This window comes from Astatotilapia calliptera, chromosome 14 (assembly GCF_964374335.1).
Source record: "Astatotilapia calliptera chromosome 14, fAstCal68.1, whole genome shotgun sequence".
NCBI lineage: Eukaryota > Metazoa > Chordata > Actinopteri > Cichliformes > Cichlidae > Astatotilapia > Astatotilapia calliptera.
In genome coordinates this window covers 9,926,732-9,944,377 of record NC_137435.1, presented here as the reverse complement: position 1 = coordinate 9,944,377, position 17,646 = coordinate 9,926,732, and the positions used below count along the sequence as shown (strand labels likewise).

At 41.9% G+C, this 17,646-nt stretch overlaps 1 long non-coding RNA gene and 1 pseudogene across 2 annotated transcripts in view; one reads left to right on the top strand and one right to left on the bottom strand.

Annotated features, from left to right (window-relative positions):
- Positions 1-17,646, bottom strand: part of LOC145420158 (uncharacterized) — a 219,957-nt gene that overhangs the window by 128,792 nt on the left and 73,519 nt on the right. The window lies entirely within an intron of this gene.
- On the top strand, positions 7,282-9,597 carry LOC113036550 (olfactory receptor 2AT4-like; annotated as a pseudogene). The gene has a single exon (XR_013901464.1). The product of XR_013901464.1 is annotated as an olfactory receptor 2AT4-like (transcript).

Sequence of the window (17,646 nt, the reverse complement as noted above, 5' to 3'; positions counted from 1 at the left end):
CAAACTTGATGACTGCGTTGTCTGGGTGGGAACTAACACAGTCATGTGTGTACAGAGTGTACAGTAGGGGACTCAGTACACAGCCTTGTGGAGAGCTGGTGTTAAGGCTGACGGCTGAGGAAAGATGAGGCCCCACTCTAACTCTCTGTACACTGTCTGAGAGGAAGTCTCTGATCCAGCGGCAGGTGGTAGAAGGAAGTCCAATTTCCAGCAGTTTAACTATTAGTCTGTCCGGGAGTATCGTATTCTTCAGTTGATCTGTTAGCTCTGTATGCGAACTGGAGCGGGTCGAGGTTGGGTGGCAAGCAGGACATGATGTGACGTCGGACCAGTTTCTCGAAGCACTTCATTATAACACGTGTTAGAGCAAATGGTCGGTAGTTGTTGAGGCTGCTAATGTTAGTACACTTTGGCAGTGGGACAATTGTGGCTGACTTTAGGCACAGTGGGATGCAGGACTGGGACAGTTAAGTGTTGAAGATCTTAGTGAAGACCCCAGGCAGCTGGTCTGCACACTCTTTAAGGACCCTTGCGGTTACCCCATCTGGTCCGGCGGCCTTCCTGGGGTTCACTGCCCTCAGTGTGCGCCTCACCTCATATTCCTGCACTATGAGGCTTGGGCTGCTGCTGCTGTCCGATGTTTTTGCTGCTGCTGCCTCTGGTCCCTTCACCTCAAAGCGTGCGAAGACGTGGTTCAGCTCCTCCGCAAGCGCCGCGTTACCCTCAGTCAACGTGGTATTGCAAGGTTTGTAGTTAGTTAAGTGCTGAACTCCCTGCCATACCTGTCATGAGCTGTTGTTGCTGAAGTGGTCTTCGATCCTTCTCTTGTACGCTGCCATGGCTTCTCTGATGCCTCTTTTCAACTCAGATCTGGCTGCACTGTAATGCATACCATCACCGGATCTAAAAGCGGCGTCACGTTGCTTCAGCAAGGGTCAGTTTTAGCCTTGGGCTTCCTGGTTTTTAATGGTGCCACAGAGTCCAGAATAGTAAGGCAAGAATATTGAAACCAGGAGCTGAGGTCCTCTGTGTCCAAGGGAGTACGATCGGTGGGGATAGACAGCTGGCTAAAAGAAGCAGAGAACTGGGCAGCAGTGGAAGGGTTAATAATCCGACAGCGGCAAACAGGAGCGCTGGTTTGAACTGTAGTGCGTGAAAACACAGCATCAAAAAATACAGCCATATGGTCAGAGAAAGCAGTGTCGGTCACTTCCACGTTAGACACAGGTAGACTGTGTGACAAGACCAGGTCTAGTGTGTGTCTGTGTTCATGTGTGGGACCAGGTATGGACTGGACCAGATTAAAAGAGTCAATGAGACTTACAAACTCCTTCACCAGAAGTTTATCAGGGCAGCAGACATGGATATTAAAATCTCCCACAATAAGAAAATGATCGTAGTTGGGCATAATCCCAGCTAGAAATTCTGAAAAGTCATTTATGAAATTCTTATTGTATTTAGGGGGGCGATAAATAACAGCAAAGAGCACAGAGTTAGAGCGATTAACTTCAAAACACGTGAGCTCAAAGCTGGAAAACGAGGGCTGTAAAAAACACTGTTTACATTTAAAATCCTTTTTAAAAACAACCGCCGTACTTCCTCCTCTGCCTGATGTCCTTGGTGTGTTAAAATAGGAACAACCCGCTGGTAAAAGTTCAGATAAAATACTGGACTCACCAGTGTTAAGCCAAGTCTCCGTGACACACATGAAGTCTAGTTTCCAGGAGGTGAATAACTCATTCAGAATAAAAGATTTGTTCACCAGCGATCTGGCGTTCACCAGCCCAATCCTGACAGGATCCGGGGATGAGGTATGAGCCTCAGCAGGGAGCCCGACACAGTGGACTCAGATTGTGGAGGTTCGCCCGGCGTACATTGAGCTGAGGAGGACAGGGGTCACGGAGGAGCGGCGCGTCATCCTGGCAGACCACGGTGATGAGGCAGGAATCCACAGGGTCCAGGAAACGTCAGTGCACAAAAACTCCAGGAAATAATCTATGTATTCCTTTGACCATAGTGGGATGGTGCGCCAAAGAGATCTTGAGTTTAACCAGCCCACCACTGCGCCTACCCCGACATCTTCGCCAGGGGAGGTAGCATGACAGCACGGCATAGGCAAGTCGGGATATGTGACAGCAGCGGACAGTAGGAATTCTGTCCTCCGTTAGAAAAAGCTGTATTTTGTCCAGAACTTCGGACGTTCAGAAGCGATTGGCAATCGTACACCAGTAACGACCTGATTTCTTTAGTGACACATGACAGGAGCAATATAAAAACAAAGAAAACTGACAGCGATAGACGAGCAGCCAGGTACACCGGCGCCATCTTGTATCGTCAGTATCAGTAGTAACAGTGCGAGAATTATAGTGAGCACACATGGACTGAAGGAAATTTTTAAACAAAGATAAAGATAAAATGTGAAGAGAAATGGGATATTTTTATTGATTCCACTACTTTGATCAGCTCAGATAAAAAATTTTCTTAAATAACAAGCTCAGCTGGGGTAGGAACAGATAGCAAAATGACAGTTGCCAAAAGGAGAAATATGAATTTTCTTTAAAAAAAAAAAAAAGTAATAAAAAAAGTACAAATATTTTCATCTTCGAATGTGGCAAGTTTTACTTATGGGCAGTCACCATTTAAGGTTGCACAGTTTGCATATAAACAACTGAACATTGTCTGGTGATACCTATTCTGTAATTTCAATAGCTTACAATAGATAGCTCATGCAGAATCAGGACATCTCAATCTGCTCTTCATCATTGCATAAGCCATTTATTTTTTCATGCTTTCTAAAGTCTATACAACAAACACAAAAAAGAAGCTTTTATTTTCAATGACATCATTGCTATCAATAAATAGGACTTTGTGCTTCTTACTCAAACATGGCTCGATGACACGGGCAACACAAAGCTGATTGCAACATCACCTACTAACTAGTGGTGTGCGGATCGATACTGAAATATCGATTCTTCCGATACCAGCAATTTATGTTCTAGAATCGATTCTCATATTATAATATCGAGATTTTAGTACTCTGGGGTAAATTTGTAGTTTTTCCATTAAAATGAACGCAGTGGAAAGAAACTATACCATTCGGATCGTCTAATTTGGAAGGAACTACTTCCTCTTACGCCTTTCATAGTCATATGCGAAATACGGCTGTATAAATGTGTCGCAGCCCCTGGCCTGCACACTCACAACAATGGCTGAGCGCAAACAGAGTCATGTGTGGACGCGTTTTACCTCCACAAACAGCCTAGACGCGGTTTGTGATATATGTGGCAAGACATTGAGGTGTTGTGGCAATACCACTGACCTCGTCAAACACCTCGGAGTAAATCACATCACAGAATATGATGAGCTTATGTTGAGGCGAACTGAAGAGGAGGACAGGGACACAGACGTCTCTCGCAGAGTCCTTTAGTGCTGCAGGCAGGCAACATGCTCAAATAGTGCACAACTTCAGTTTTCTTTTTATTTCTATATGATTATTCTGCATTATTAAGCAATAAAAACAAGTTGTCTGATGTCCTCTAATCATTATGAAGCAATATGGTTATGTTATTATTACAATTATATAATAAAATTATATATTGTATTATGAAATGCAATGAAACATTAAGTTTTTGTACAGAGTATCGGTATCGGATCAGTATCGCCGATACCACCCTGGATTTTACTTGGTATCGGATCGGAAAGGAAATCAGTGGTATCGCACATCACTACTACTAACTATGGTTTTGAACTTTGCACCAATACAAACAGGAGAGTGTTAACGTCTATAGAATGAACAGACCAAGTGTAGAGGTGGGGAACCCAAAAAGAGACTATTGGAGACAGGATAATCTTAACAACAGGCAAGCCATTTATTTGGCTGATCCCAATACCAAAAACTCAACATGGAATGGAAAAAGAAACTAAACCTTTCAAATTGCCAGAACTAAACTAAGCAAAAACATTGGAGACACAGAGAGCTAGGAAACACTGGTGCCCCTGTGATTAGCAACACAGGGGCACCACAGGGGACTGTCCTCTCCCCCTTCCTCTTCACCCTCTACACCACAGACTTCAGCCACTGCACAGAGACCTGCCATCTTCAGAAGTTTTCTGATGACTCTGCGGTGGTTGGATGCATCAGCAGGGATGATGAGACAGAGTACCGGGCTGTGGTCGACTCCTTTGTCACGTGGTGTGAGCAGAATCATCTGCAGCTCAACGTGGCAAAGACCAAGGAACTGATCGTGGACTTCAGGAAGACCAGGAAACACTTGACCCCTGTTTCAATCCAGGGGGTCAGTGTTGACATTGTGGAGGACTATAAATACCTTGGAGTACACATTGACAATAAACTGGACTGGGCTAAAAACACCACAGCACTTTACAGGAAGGGCCAGAGTCGTCTCTATTTTTTGAGGCGACTGAGGTCCTTCAACATCTGCCATAAAATGCTGAGGATTTTCTATGAGTCTGTGGTGGCCAGTGCGATCCTCTATGCTGTTGCATGCTGGGGGAGCAGGCTGAGGGTCGCAGATGCCAACAGACTTAATAAACTGATCCGTAAGGCCAGCAATGTTGTGGGGATGGAGCTGGACTCCCTCAAGGTGGTGTCGGAGAGGCGGATGCTGTCCAAGATAAAGACAATGTTGGATAACACCTCCCACCCACTCCATGACATGTTGGTCAGTCACAGGAGCTCGTTCAGTGAGAGACTGAGATTACCGAAAAGCACCACTGAACGACACAGGAAATCATTCCTGCCTGTGGCCATCTCCCTGTACAACGCATCCACTTAACACACTGTTTGCTGCTACAACTACACATGTTTCTTTTCCAAATATTTATTTATAAGTGACTTATGTATGTATGTATGTATATATATGTATATATTGTACTATTCTTAGTTAGCGTATTGTCTGTCTTGTCTTAATGTTGGTTTAAAATGGAGCACTGTAACAAAAAATAATTTCCCCCAGGGATCAATAAAGTATTCTGATTCTGATTCTGATTCTGAATACACTGACAATCTGACAGAGGACAAAGTGAGACTGTCACAATAATTACACAGGGGGGGTGATTAAGGAAGTGAAGGCAGCTGGGAAACACAGCAGGGACAAATTAGACGTAATGAGACAGGGGAAGCAAAACTGAACATAAAGCACGAGAGACTATCAAGATAGAACAAGAAAAACACAGGAAACTAAAACAAGGAGTAAAACACAGAAACTTAGAGAAGAGAAAACAGTAACTATTTTTTTTTTTTTTTTTTTTTTTTGCCTGTCCCATTTGGTTCTTTAGCCATCAGAATTGTTGTCTGAAGACCAACAAGGATACCCAATGGATTTACTTTGCCAAATGGATCATCGTGGCATTGCCGTATTGGTCCATTTGGTCGATCTTTGTTTTTATTATTTATTATATTTTATTTTCAGATGTTACAGACGGGACAGACATGAGTGAGGGATAGGAAAGGGAGAAAAAAAGAGGAAGGAAAGGAAAAACAGAAGGGGAGAGGGACAGTGAGAAAGGGGGGGAGAAAAAAAAATAAAAATCTCCTGGATCACCTGTTGAGAGAAAAATAGAAAACAAGCAAAAAAAACAAAGCAACATACTAAACACAACACCATCGCATTAATCTAGCTAAGTGTAAACAGCAGTAAATACTAAATATTCAATGTTGTTGTGCAGCACGCAGGACAGATGTGCTTCGAAGTAGCGGCCAAGAAAGGTGTAATTTGGGTCTACGAGCAGTGAACACCCGTGTGCATACCTGTGTGGATCAGCGCGCTTGTATTCCAAAGGTTTCTCCATGTAACGATCTGCTAGGGAGTGTGGGGGGGCCACAGCCCCGTCCTCCAGGGTGTGAAGCAGGTATGGAGGAGATCAAAACTCCAGACATCCAGAGGCCCCCAGAACACAAGAGACCATGGAAGACCAACAGAGGGGCAGCCGCGCCACTGTTCCAGTAAGAGCTGAGGAGAGTCCCAGATGAGGGTTCACTCAGCAGCCGCGGAGCAGAAGCCAGGGGGAGTTGCAGTGACGCACCCATGAGCTCCGCCGGCCCCCAGCTGTGCCTGAGTGACCGAGCCCCAGGCCGAGAGGCCGGGGGCACCCCACCTCCGAAGGGGCCCGAGCGAGCCCCAGGCTCCAGGCCCCGATAAGCGGCCGCCAAGGAGTGAGCCGGTGTGTACCTGGACGCCCACCCCCAGACACAAAGAACCACCAACGCACCGACACCTGAGGGAGTCCGCCACCGGCAGGGGAAGTGGTGGTGGGTGGAGATAGGCCTCCAAACCTTGGAGGGCCTGAGGTGTCCCCAGAAAGAGAAAACAGTAACTAAATACAAAGAGAAGACTGACATGGGAGACAAAAATAACAAAACACAAGAGGATGGGCAACACTGAAAATACAAAACTTTGAGATAACTAAAAACTGAATGGTAGAGTAAACATACTAAGAATACACAAGCGCAATACAAACATTCAACAAATCAAGAATCAGCACAGAATATACAAAACCACTAAAAAGCCCCCAAATTCTAAAACATTAGGTAAAATGACCGACTTGTATGACAATGTGGTGGTGGGATTGCTATGATATAAAAAACATATAATTGCAATAGCTGTCAAATTGCTTTTTGACAGCTATTTTACTGTTGCATTTTAAAGTTTAGTAATTAATTCTGTATATCCTCCTGAATTAGTAATCACTATATATCATCCTCTTAGACTGAGACATGGCTTCCTCTAAGAATTAGGTTGTTACTTGTCATTTTTTTATAATTAGTTTTTGTTTTATTAGTTTTTAGCATTAGCTTTGATTTGTCTGAGAATTACTTTGAACTACCCTAATCAAAATGAAAGATGTTATAAAAACAAATTACGCTGTAAGCTAGGTTGTAATTTCTGATTTATAATAATTATGGGAGATCAGAGCAATATAGCTGCTGAGGTATGGTCTGAAAATTATTAGTTCATTGTTTCACATGTGGTAAATGGCAGATATAGAACCACCAACTTTACAAATAGTAGACAACCTGCTGTACCTCCTGTGCTATAGAAACTCTTTAAGAGCCAAAGTAAAAAGTACATAAAAGCATCCAGCCATCGTCATCCCACCTTTGAGGGGATGGCAGTATGTTTCTGCAATCTCTAGGGATATGTAAATAGAAGATCGTCCATCCCTACATGAGGTGTCACTGGATGTCATTGGATGCCGAGTGAAAATGTACTGTTCTTGTGAAGCTTAAAATGTGAAAGCACAGGTGTTTTGTTGTTAACCCTTTAGAGCCGATCGGAGCGGGAACGCTCTGTTATGCGTAACTATTTTTAAATCCCAGTAGCACTGCAACCACGTAAGCTAGCGCAAAAATTTTTTTTGCATATGAAACCGGAGGAGTTGTACTTACATCTGATGCCATCAGCTTGTCCTAGGTCACGGTTTCCTTCCACATAAAGCTTTGCAAAAACTGCATAAAAAGCGCTTGCAGGAACAAAAACATAATATTCCAGAAACACGCTTTACCGATCTGATCAGCTGTTCAAAACACTTCCTACGTTGGAATAGACGTCAGCGCGAACTTTTGCATTTCCGCCATTACCTGCCCGAAACCGGAAGTGACGTCATTTTCGCGGAAATGTAGTCTTTTTTGCGATCAGGGCCTCAGGGCCTATACTGCTCTTTTTAAAAGTTATCTTTGACTTTATGACTTTCTGTGTCGTTTCTGGGATGCTTAGGACTCATATTGCACTGCTGGAAATAGTTTATTTTGATGCATATGCTGCTTTTTTGCAAATTTGCAGTATAATATTTATTTTCGTTTTTCCTGCAGTGTATAAAAATTGGTGTATTTCAAAAATAAAACTATGAAGACACTCAAAATAAATTTCCTGTGGTAGGAAACTATTTTGTGCAACTTTTTTGTATTTACAGTTTTGAGGGATAAGACTCTTAAATTTCTCTAACTACAAATATATGTTAAAAAATCAAAAACGATTTTCAATTTTTTTGTAGTTTATTGCACTTTTTTGCAATTTATGTAATTACTATGCACTTAATGAATACATATTATTAAAATCTGGGCTATAATGGTTGTATTGATGTATAGCAACTTGAAATGCTCCCAAAAATGGCTCCACAGCATGTAAAAATATAATATAAGCTCTGGCGGACTTGGTTCTATGGTAGGTCTTAAAGGGTTAACCCCAAACTATCTGTGTTTAGCTGGGTTATTATTTTTTGTTCTTAACCACTGTCTATTGCTGCTAAAGATTTGAAATATCTCTAACCACCTTTTGTTTGAGGAGTTTTTTTTTTGTTTTTCCTTTTTGTCTTATTACGTTATCAACTGAAATGTGGAACTTATTGTAATTTAATATTTGTTAAATATGTCTTTACAGAATGCTTCAGTCAAACTAACTTATTTTATTATAGGTGGCTTTGACACAGTCAAAAGGCCTGTAGCAGTTGGTGTGGTTATGCTGATAACTTATTTACTAGCTGTTACTGGCAGTTTGGTCAATATCCTCTTCATTGTTTCTGACAAGCAGTTACATAAACCAATGTATCTTCCGTTTTGCTATCTTGCTGTTGTTGACATATTGTATACCTCTAGTGCCGCTCCAACAATGATCGGGGTTCTTCTTACTGGTGTTAATACCATATCATATGTGGAGTGTTTAATTCAAATGTGTGTTTTCCAGCTGGGATCAACAATGGAGATGTTTTCTTTAACAATTATGGCATTTGATCGATTAATAGCTATAATTTATCCTCTTCGGTACCATAGTTATTTAACAAATACACGTATATTGGTACTTACATACATTCTGTGGATTGTTGCCTCTAATTTAGTGGCTGTTTCACCTGCAACAGTTGTCCCTCTCCCTCACTCCACCTTGAGGCTTAGGTACACTTTCTGTGACTATGCTGCTGGATTACGAACCACTTTGTGTTGACCCAGAGAAATATTTCAATGAAGGTGCCAGTAGGTTATTTTTTCTGTTATTTTTCACATTCACTTTCATTTGTCTTTCATACTGTGTGATCTTGTTTTTTGTGAAATTATCATCAAATAATGACAGAATGAAATTGGGAAGCACTCTTGTGAGTCACCTGATTTGTGTAGTATGTTTATTGTCATGGTCCTGGGTTGCTGATCCAGCGCTTTAAGTTTATCATTATCATTTTTCTAGTTTATTCTGATTTTGTATTTGTTCTTAGGGTTTGAGTTGTGTGTTTCTATCATCCCTACCTGTGCCTCTCTTCTGTGTTCTGTTCGTGTCCTCAGTTGGTAGTGTAAAACAGTCTGTGAGTTTCCTGTTTTACTTTGTAGGTTTGTGTCTTGTTATGTCCATTAGTTCAGCGGTCTCCAACCTTTTTTGCGCCACGGACCGGTTTATGCCCGACAATATTTTCACGGACCGGCCTTTAATGTGTCGCGGATAAATCCAACAAAATAAAACTAGTACCGGTACCGAAAAAAAGAAGATTTATTCCTAACACATGTGAAAAGACCAAGGAAAACCGAGTTAACAATCAAAACGATAACAAAATAACGCTGAAAACCGATAAAAACTCTGAAAACCATACATTTCACACCTGAGCCTCAACTCTCGCGGACTTGCACCAAACGACTCACGGACCAGTACCGGTCCGAGGCCCGGGGGTTTGGGACCACTGGATAAGTTCCGGCTGTGTCCCCGCCTGTCTGCCATTTCCTAATTACCTGGTGTGTGTATTTATACTGCGTGTCTGCCTGTGCTCCTCGTGGCATCGTCTGTGTTTCTCTGTGAATTGTTCGTGTACTTAACGTTATTCCGTGTTTCTCCGTGTCTCTCTGCTCCTCGCTCCGTGTCCTCCTTTTGCATTAGTTTTCCCAGTTTAGGGTTTTGTTCAGTTCTGCTCACACTTTGGTTATTGTGCACTGTAAATAAAACCCACTTGCACCTCCGCCAGTGTCTGCTTGTGGATCCTCCTTTCTCACCTCAACACGACTGCTGCCCCAGCCGTAACATTTATACTGTCCTCTGTTTTTCACAGTTATTTTGACCAAGTTTGGTGTGGTATTGACTCTTGAAGAACGGCAGGGTTTATTAATTGGCACCATCCTCGGTCCATCTCTTGTAAATCCTTTTGTGTATTGTCTTAGGACGAAGGAAATTAAAAATAAGATTTTTAAGATACTTAGAAAGGTTAACATAGCTGGTTAGAGGCTTGTGAACTGTGAATGCACTTATATGTAAAATAGACAGAATCATTGGTGTTACAGGAAAAATGATTCTATGTTTCTTTACCTTCTTTTAAATGTACAAAGATGCCCTTTGTCTATGGTTAGATTAGTTTAGAATTATCCTTTTAGACTTTCCCAGCAAAGACATATTGTTTTGGGACATATTGTTTTAGATTGTTTTATCTCTCACAGCTCTCTCCCAGCTCTCTGCTGACGAGACTAGTACCACATATGGAGTTGTTTATTTTATCTGTTTATTATTTTCTTATCCTGTTCTCACTGTCTCTGTGCTCTGTGCCTATAAAAAATGCCAAGCCACTGTGCATGGTGTGAGTTGTTTTCTGGCAGCTCACCCGTGTACACGTTTAGCAAAGAAAGTAACTTTGTCTCATTGTGTCTTTATTTCTCCTGGGTTTTTTGCAGAGTTTTCTCCTAACAATTGGAAAGTTCATGTACGAATTTTCCACCAAGTCAATTTTAGAAAAAATCGACGTTCCGGCGAGATTGGCAGAAAAATCCTGAATGTGGGGGATGGGGTAACGGTCATTCTCCATGGCATTATTTAAATGGCGGAAATCTCCGCATGGCCGCCACCGACCGTCCGATTTGGGCACCATGTGAAGCGGAGAGGCCCATGCACTGTTCGAACGCTGTACAATGCCAAGGCGCTCCATGGCTGCAAACTCTTCCCGAGCGACGGACAAATTCGCGGAGTCGAGGCGGCGCTTGCGCGCGAACACCGGGGGCCCAACCGTGGGAATATAATGCTCAACCCCATGCTTCATTACCATGCTAGAGAAATTAGGGACAGACAGCGATGGAAACTCTAAAAGCAAACGCTGAAAACCATCCCCGGAGGTCACTACATTAGTCCAAATCAGGGGCTCGGCGGCCCGAGTAAAACAGGGTAGCGAAGAAAATGAGAGAGCATCGATTAAATGTCTGTTAGCAACATCGACAAGCAGTCCATGAGCACACAGGAAATCAGCACCTAAAATAGGTACAGAGCTAGCGGCAACAACAAAGTTCCACTGGAAATCCCGGCCATGAAAACAAACAGTCACCAACCTTTCCCCAAACGTTTTGATGGGAGAGCCATTAGCTGTAATGAGCTGCGGCCCACAGTTCGCTGCTAGTCCGTCGGCAGCGGTAGGGGGAAGGAGGCTCTTCTGGGAGCCGGAGTCCACGAGAAAACGTCTCCTGGAGTGCAAGTCCTCTATGAAGAGCAGCCTTTCTCTATTGCCAGCGGTCGCGGCTGCTACGGTGCTCTGGCGGGTCCGTTTCCCTGGGCCGTGAAAGCGCAAGGCGGCAGGCAGCGATGCGCTCTGTTGCCAAAACGCTGATGGTAGAAACAGATGCTCTTTCCACGGTGCCGGCGTGTAGCAATCCCTGCCGTCAGCAAGGGGGCAGATGCTCCGGGGGAGGCAGGTGGAGGCGTGGAAGGTACCGCTGGCGAGTCCGTAGCCAGGGCGTGAACATCGAAAGTGCGGCTAGCCAGGAGAATGCGATCCGCTTCTTCAGCCAGGGAGCGATAATCCTTCGCAGGCAGAAGCGGAGGACAGCTCTCACGGCGGCCGGTAGTTGGCGGAGGAAGAGGTGGGCGAAGAGGAAACCACCGTCATCTGGCCCGAGCAACGATAGCATGTTCTCCATGAGCTCGAGCACGGTACCGCCACCCAAGCCTGACAGGTTGAGGAGCTTTTCGGCTCGTTCATCGTCGGAGAGGGCATAGCGCCGAAGAAGCAGCTCTTTGAGGGCGGCGTATTTCCCTTGGGCGGATGAGTCCCGGAGGAGCGCCATCGCGTGACGGGTGGCCAGCGGGTCGAGCGAGGCCACCACACGGTGATACTTCGTGTCGTCAGCCAAGATGCCGTGAAGGGCGAACTGAGCCCCCACGTGTACAAACCATGACAGGGGGTCATGGAGCCAAAAGTCCGGCAGTTTCAGCGCCACAGCGAACGTAGCTGCAACAGGAGGTGGAGGTCCGGCAGCCGCTGATGCATCCATAGCAGAGTCTGCATTATCACCAATGTGAAGGTAAGCATCAACGACACAGAGCTCTCAGTTCTCACTCCTTCTTTATTCGTCTCCAACATTAACTGCGCATATCGCGCCACAAAACACAGGAACACACTTCCTATACACTGGGTGTGAGTGGAGCCCTCTAGTGGTCCACCACAAGACAACAAGGACTGACACATTGAAACCAGCCCAAAATGGTTTAATCATTAGAAGAGGGACCTGCAGTGACTCTCAGATCTCTTGCAGTAGAATGTGAGACCCATTCTTGGTGGGTGTCCTTTGTCATCGATTCTGTTCACAATTTTTATGGACACAATTTATAGGTACAATCAAAAAGCAGAGAGAGTCTGTGTCTTGATGGCTTCAGGATCTGCTTCAAGACAAGATAAGAATTTAAGATCCACACGCAAAGTCCATATTTGTATAGATTTGTGGCTCTTGCTTTTTTTTTTTTCTCTGTTGAACTTAAGGGAACTCCATACCAAGATGTAGTGGTGTAGTTATAAATGTCATGCTTTCCTTTTTGTTTCATGTAAAGCGTCTAGATAAAGGTTAATGAAAGTATGTGAGCAGTGAGATTGACTTAAATGAAAATCGGCACTGCTCCTTTTAATCCTGTGTGCCTTATGTATGAATTCTGGTTGTGCTTACTGACCGTGAACTGATTTTATGTGCTACACGGCGCTCAGCAATCTGTCAAAAAACGTTTTAGTTCGACTTTGGTAAGCTATGAAGCCGCACCGCTTAATGGATTGTCGGAGCATTACGGCTACCGTAGTCTGGAGCCTCACGGAGTGATACGTACTGTGCTTCAACGTAATATTACCGTATTGTGTGTGTATAAGGACCATAAATGGCATCTGTTAAGAGACGTGGTTACAAAGAGGATTTCAAACTCAAAGCTGTCAGTCAAGCAGTAGAAATTGGGAATAGAGCAGCTGTGAAATCTGTCTGTCTTTGTTATTATGCTCAGCATCTGTTAGTTTACATTTTGACTGCACAATTGTGAGCTTTTTGTTATTCACAAACACAACATTGTTTTCTTTTATTTATGGAGCATTATTATTTAATAAATGCTGAAAATTTATTTTTGAGTAATTTCTTCATGTGTATATATAGACTGTATGTTAATAAAAGTGCCTGTGTGACATCTGGGCCACAGCTTTGAGACAATGTTGGATAACACCTCCCACCCACTCCATGACATGTTGGTCAGTCACAGGAGCTCGTTCAGTGAGAGACTGAGATTACCGAAAAGCACCACTGAACGACACAGGAAATCATTCCTGCCTGTGGCCATCTCCCTGTACAACGCATCCACTTAACACACTGTTTGCTGCTACAACTACACATGTTTCTTTTCCAAATATTTATTTATAAGTGACTTATGTATGTATGTATGTATATATATGTATATATTGTACTATTCTTAGTTAGCGTATTGTCTGTCTTGTCTTAATGTTGGTTTAAAATGGAGCACTGTAACAAAAAATAATTTCCCCCAGGGATCAATAAAGTATTCTGATTCTGATTCTGATTCTGATTGAGTAAGAACTCTCTTTTTGTTCTTACCATATGGCTTTTAAAAAGAAAATCGAGATATATATATCGTATATCGCCATCCAGCTAAAAAATATTGAGATATGAATTTTGGGTCATATGACCCAGCCCTATGTAGAATGTATGTTGTTTAAGGCAGCTAAGATATTGAAAAATATCTACACTGACACTCAAAATGATGTAGTTACCTGAAGTGGTTTCACTTCATAGGTGGGCCTTGTCAGGGTTCATTTGTGGAATTTCTTGCCTTCTCAGTGGTGTTAGGAACATCAGTTGTGTTGTGTAGAAGTCAGGTTGGTACACAGTACTCTTGCCATAAAATTAATTCTACGTAAAGAGAAACGACAGTCCATCATTACTTTAAGAACAGAAGGTCGGTCAGTCAGACTAAAACGATGATCGTTTCCTGAAGTGCAGTTGAAAAAACTAAAAATGAAACTGAGAGTTCCTTTTTACTAGACATGCACACATGCATGCTTGATTATTAACTTATGATTATTAGTGCACACAAGAGCAAGTCAAAGTCCTAGGTATGTAGGACAGACAATGTCCTCTAGTGTGATGTTTTTGGGCATCAGTCCAGAGGATACAGTTTTCATAAAACCGGACCGAATATCTTTAAGAAGGTTTTAAAACCAGTATATGAAATTAGTTTGAGTGATTTTAGTCCTATTTTGTCATTTGGAGTTTGCCATCATATATTTTAAGTTCAATTTGCAATTTTACCCACTATAGATGTACTCTTATGCAGCCCTCCAAAAAAAAAAGAAAAAGAAAGGAAAAACTAAATGCATATGGCTGGAAGTAAAATGAAAAAAAAAAAATCAAAAACCAAAGATTTCTTAAAGTTTTTCTATTATCATCTTTTTTAATCAATGCCCTATAGTATGACATGCATAAAATAAACAAAAAATATGCTTCAAATAGTAAAATATCTTTGAAAAAGAAATATCAGATCAGGGGAGATGCATTTATCACTCTTCTTGTGTTAGTAATAATTATAATGATAATGTCATGGAAAGTATTTGCCCTGCAAAACATTTCTTCTCACAGCATACATTCAGATTGCAGCTTAATGAGAATGTTTCAAAGTATTAACTGACAAATATAGTGAGCACTAATATTTCATATAATATATCCATTTGTGAGTTAGCAGCACACTTCAGTATGTGGGTTGTAGCCCAAAAAACTTCTCATATATAAGATGAAAATATTTTTAGTTTATAGAAAAAAATCTAATTTTTAAATTTAGACATCTTTCTTTTCACGGTCCGTTCCTATCCCATCTGAAGTTTGCTATTTTAGTAGTTGAACAACAAAAAGATCCTCTTACTGTCTTGATGTGACCCTTGACTTCTTAGCAGTTATTTATTTTTTTAATAACAAGCTTAACTGTTTTCACAAAGGAAATAAATATTCTTAGGGTTATAAAAGTCTGCTCAGACAACATTAAAGCATTAATTTTGTTATTGTCACACAGTGTTGCTCACAAAAAACAATAAATAATGACTAAAAAACTGTCAAAGAATCAGTTAGAGAAAGTGTTAGTTCGGTACTTGAATTGTAACCTTGTGGTCGCTGGATTTTAATCAAAACTCAGAAAAGTCCAAGAGTGAATTGGAACATTTTGTGTTTCAGAATTTAACTGTGTAAGAAAATTATCTTCAACAATTTTGCATTAAATGTGACTTCTCACTTAAATAGGGTTCAAAAGTTCACAAATCACCAAACAAGATTTAAAAAGTCCATATATGAACATTTTAATAGTTCAGTTTTATTTATATAGCGCCAAATTACAACAACAGTTGCCTCAAGGGACCTCGTCAATAGCTTCAATGCTAACATGTTAAATGTAATGGACACTATTGCTCCCATTAAGGTGAAGGTTATCTCTGGAAGGAAAAAGTCTCCATGGAGAAACTCCACACTGGTGAAAAATGAAAAAAGAGAGTGTAGGAAAGCTGAGCGCAGATGGAGAAAAACAAACCTCCAGGTTCATTATGACATTTATAAAGAGAAACTTCACAATTATAATTTACAACTGAGGAATGCAAGGAGGTCCTACTTCTCTGACATCATCACTAAAAACAGCCATAATGCTCGGGTCTTATTTTCTACAGTTGACAGGCTAACAAACCCCCCTGTGTCAGTGGCAGCTGAACTTCATTCGACCATGGCCTGCAATGACTTTGCCAAATTCTTCACTGAAAAAATCCAAAAAATTAGACAAGCAATTGGTACATCAACAGCAGATCCAGGATATGTACTGTGTCCACCAAAAAACTGTTTAAACACCATGAAACAGTTTCAACCTATTAACAGCAAAGACCTGGAGGACATCTTAGGTCAACTGAACTCCTCCTCCTGCTGTTTAGATGTCCTGCCAACAAGTTTTTTCAAAAAGGTCTCAAAGACTTTAGAGTCAGACCTGTTACAGATCGTCAACTTTTCTTTATTATCAGGTGTGTTTCCAGAATCACTAAAAACTGCTGTAATCAAACCTATACTGAAAAAGGACAATCTTGACAAGACACAAATGAACAACTACAGGCCGATCTCAAATCTCCCGTTTTTAAGTAAGATCATTGAAAAAGCAGTTTCTCAACAGCTCAGTTACTTCTTAAAACAGAATAATTGCTACGATGCCTTCCAGTCAGGTTTTAGACAGAACCACAGCACTGAAACCGCTCTGACCAAAGTGTTTAATGACATATGTCTGAATACAGACAGTGGAAAAATGTCAGTCTTAGTTTTACTGGATCTCAGTGCAGCATTTGATACAGTTGACCACAACATATTACTCAAACGACTGGAGAACTGGACAGGTCTTTCAGGAACTGTACTAAACTGGTTCAAAACATACGTAGAAAACAGGAAATACTTTGTATCAATAGGTAACTTCACATCTGAGCAGACAAGTATCACATGTGGAGTTCCCCAAGGTTCCATCTTGGGACCCCTTCTGTTTAACATCTACATGCTCCCACTGGCACAGATTATAAACAACAACAAAATAAACTATCACAGCTATGCAGATGACACACAAATATATATCACAATGTCACCAGGAGACCGAGGCCCTGTACAGGCTCTTGGTAAATGCATTGAGGAAATCAATGACTGGTTGTGCCACAATTTTCTCCAGCTAAACAAAAACAAAACTGAGGTAATAGTCTTTGGCGCCAAAGAAAAACGATTACAGGTCACCAGAGAACTTCAATCTATACATCTAAAAACCACAAACCAGGCGAGAAATTTGGGTGTAGTGATGGATGCAGACCTAAACTTAGAAAAACACATTAAGACAATAACAAAGTCAGCTTACTATCACCTCAAGAATATATCAAGGATAAAAGATCTGATGTCTCAACAGGACCTGGAAAAACTAGTCCATGCATTCATCTTTAGTAGGCTTGATTACTGTAACAGCATCTTTACAGGTCTACCTAAAAAATCAGTCAGACAACTACAGCTCATTCAGAACTCTGCTGCTCGAGTCCTCACTAAGACCAAAAAAGTGGACCACATCAGTCCAGCTCTGAGGTCTTTACACTGGCTGCCTGTCCGTCAGAGGATAGACTTTAAAGTTCTGATGCTGGCCTATAAAGCTCTGAATGGTTTAGGACCAAAATACATCAATGACCTCCTGACCCAGTATGAACCATCCAGATCCCTCAGGTCATCTGGATCCGGTCTTTTATCAGTTCCCAGAGTCAGAACCAGACACGGAGAAGCTGCATTCAGCTTTTATGCTCCTTATATCTGGAACAAACTCCCAGAAAGCCTCAGATCAGCTGAAACACTCAGTTTATTTAAATCCAGGTTGAAGACTC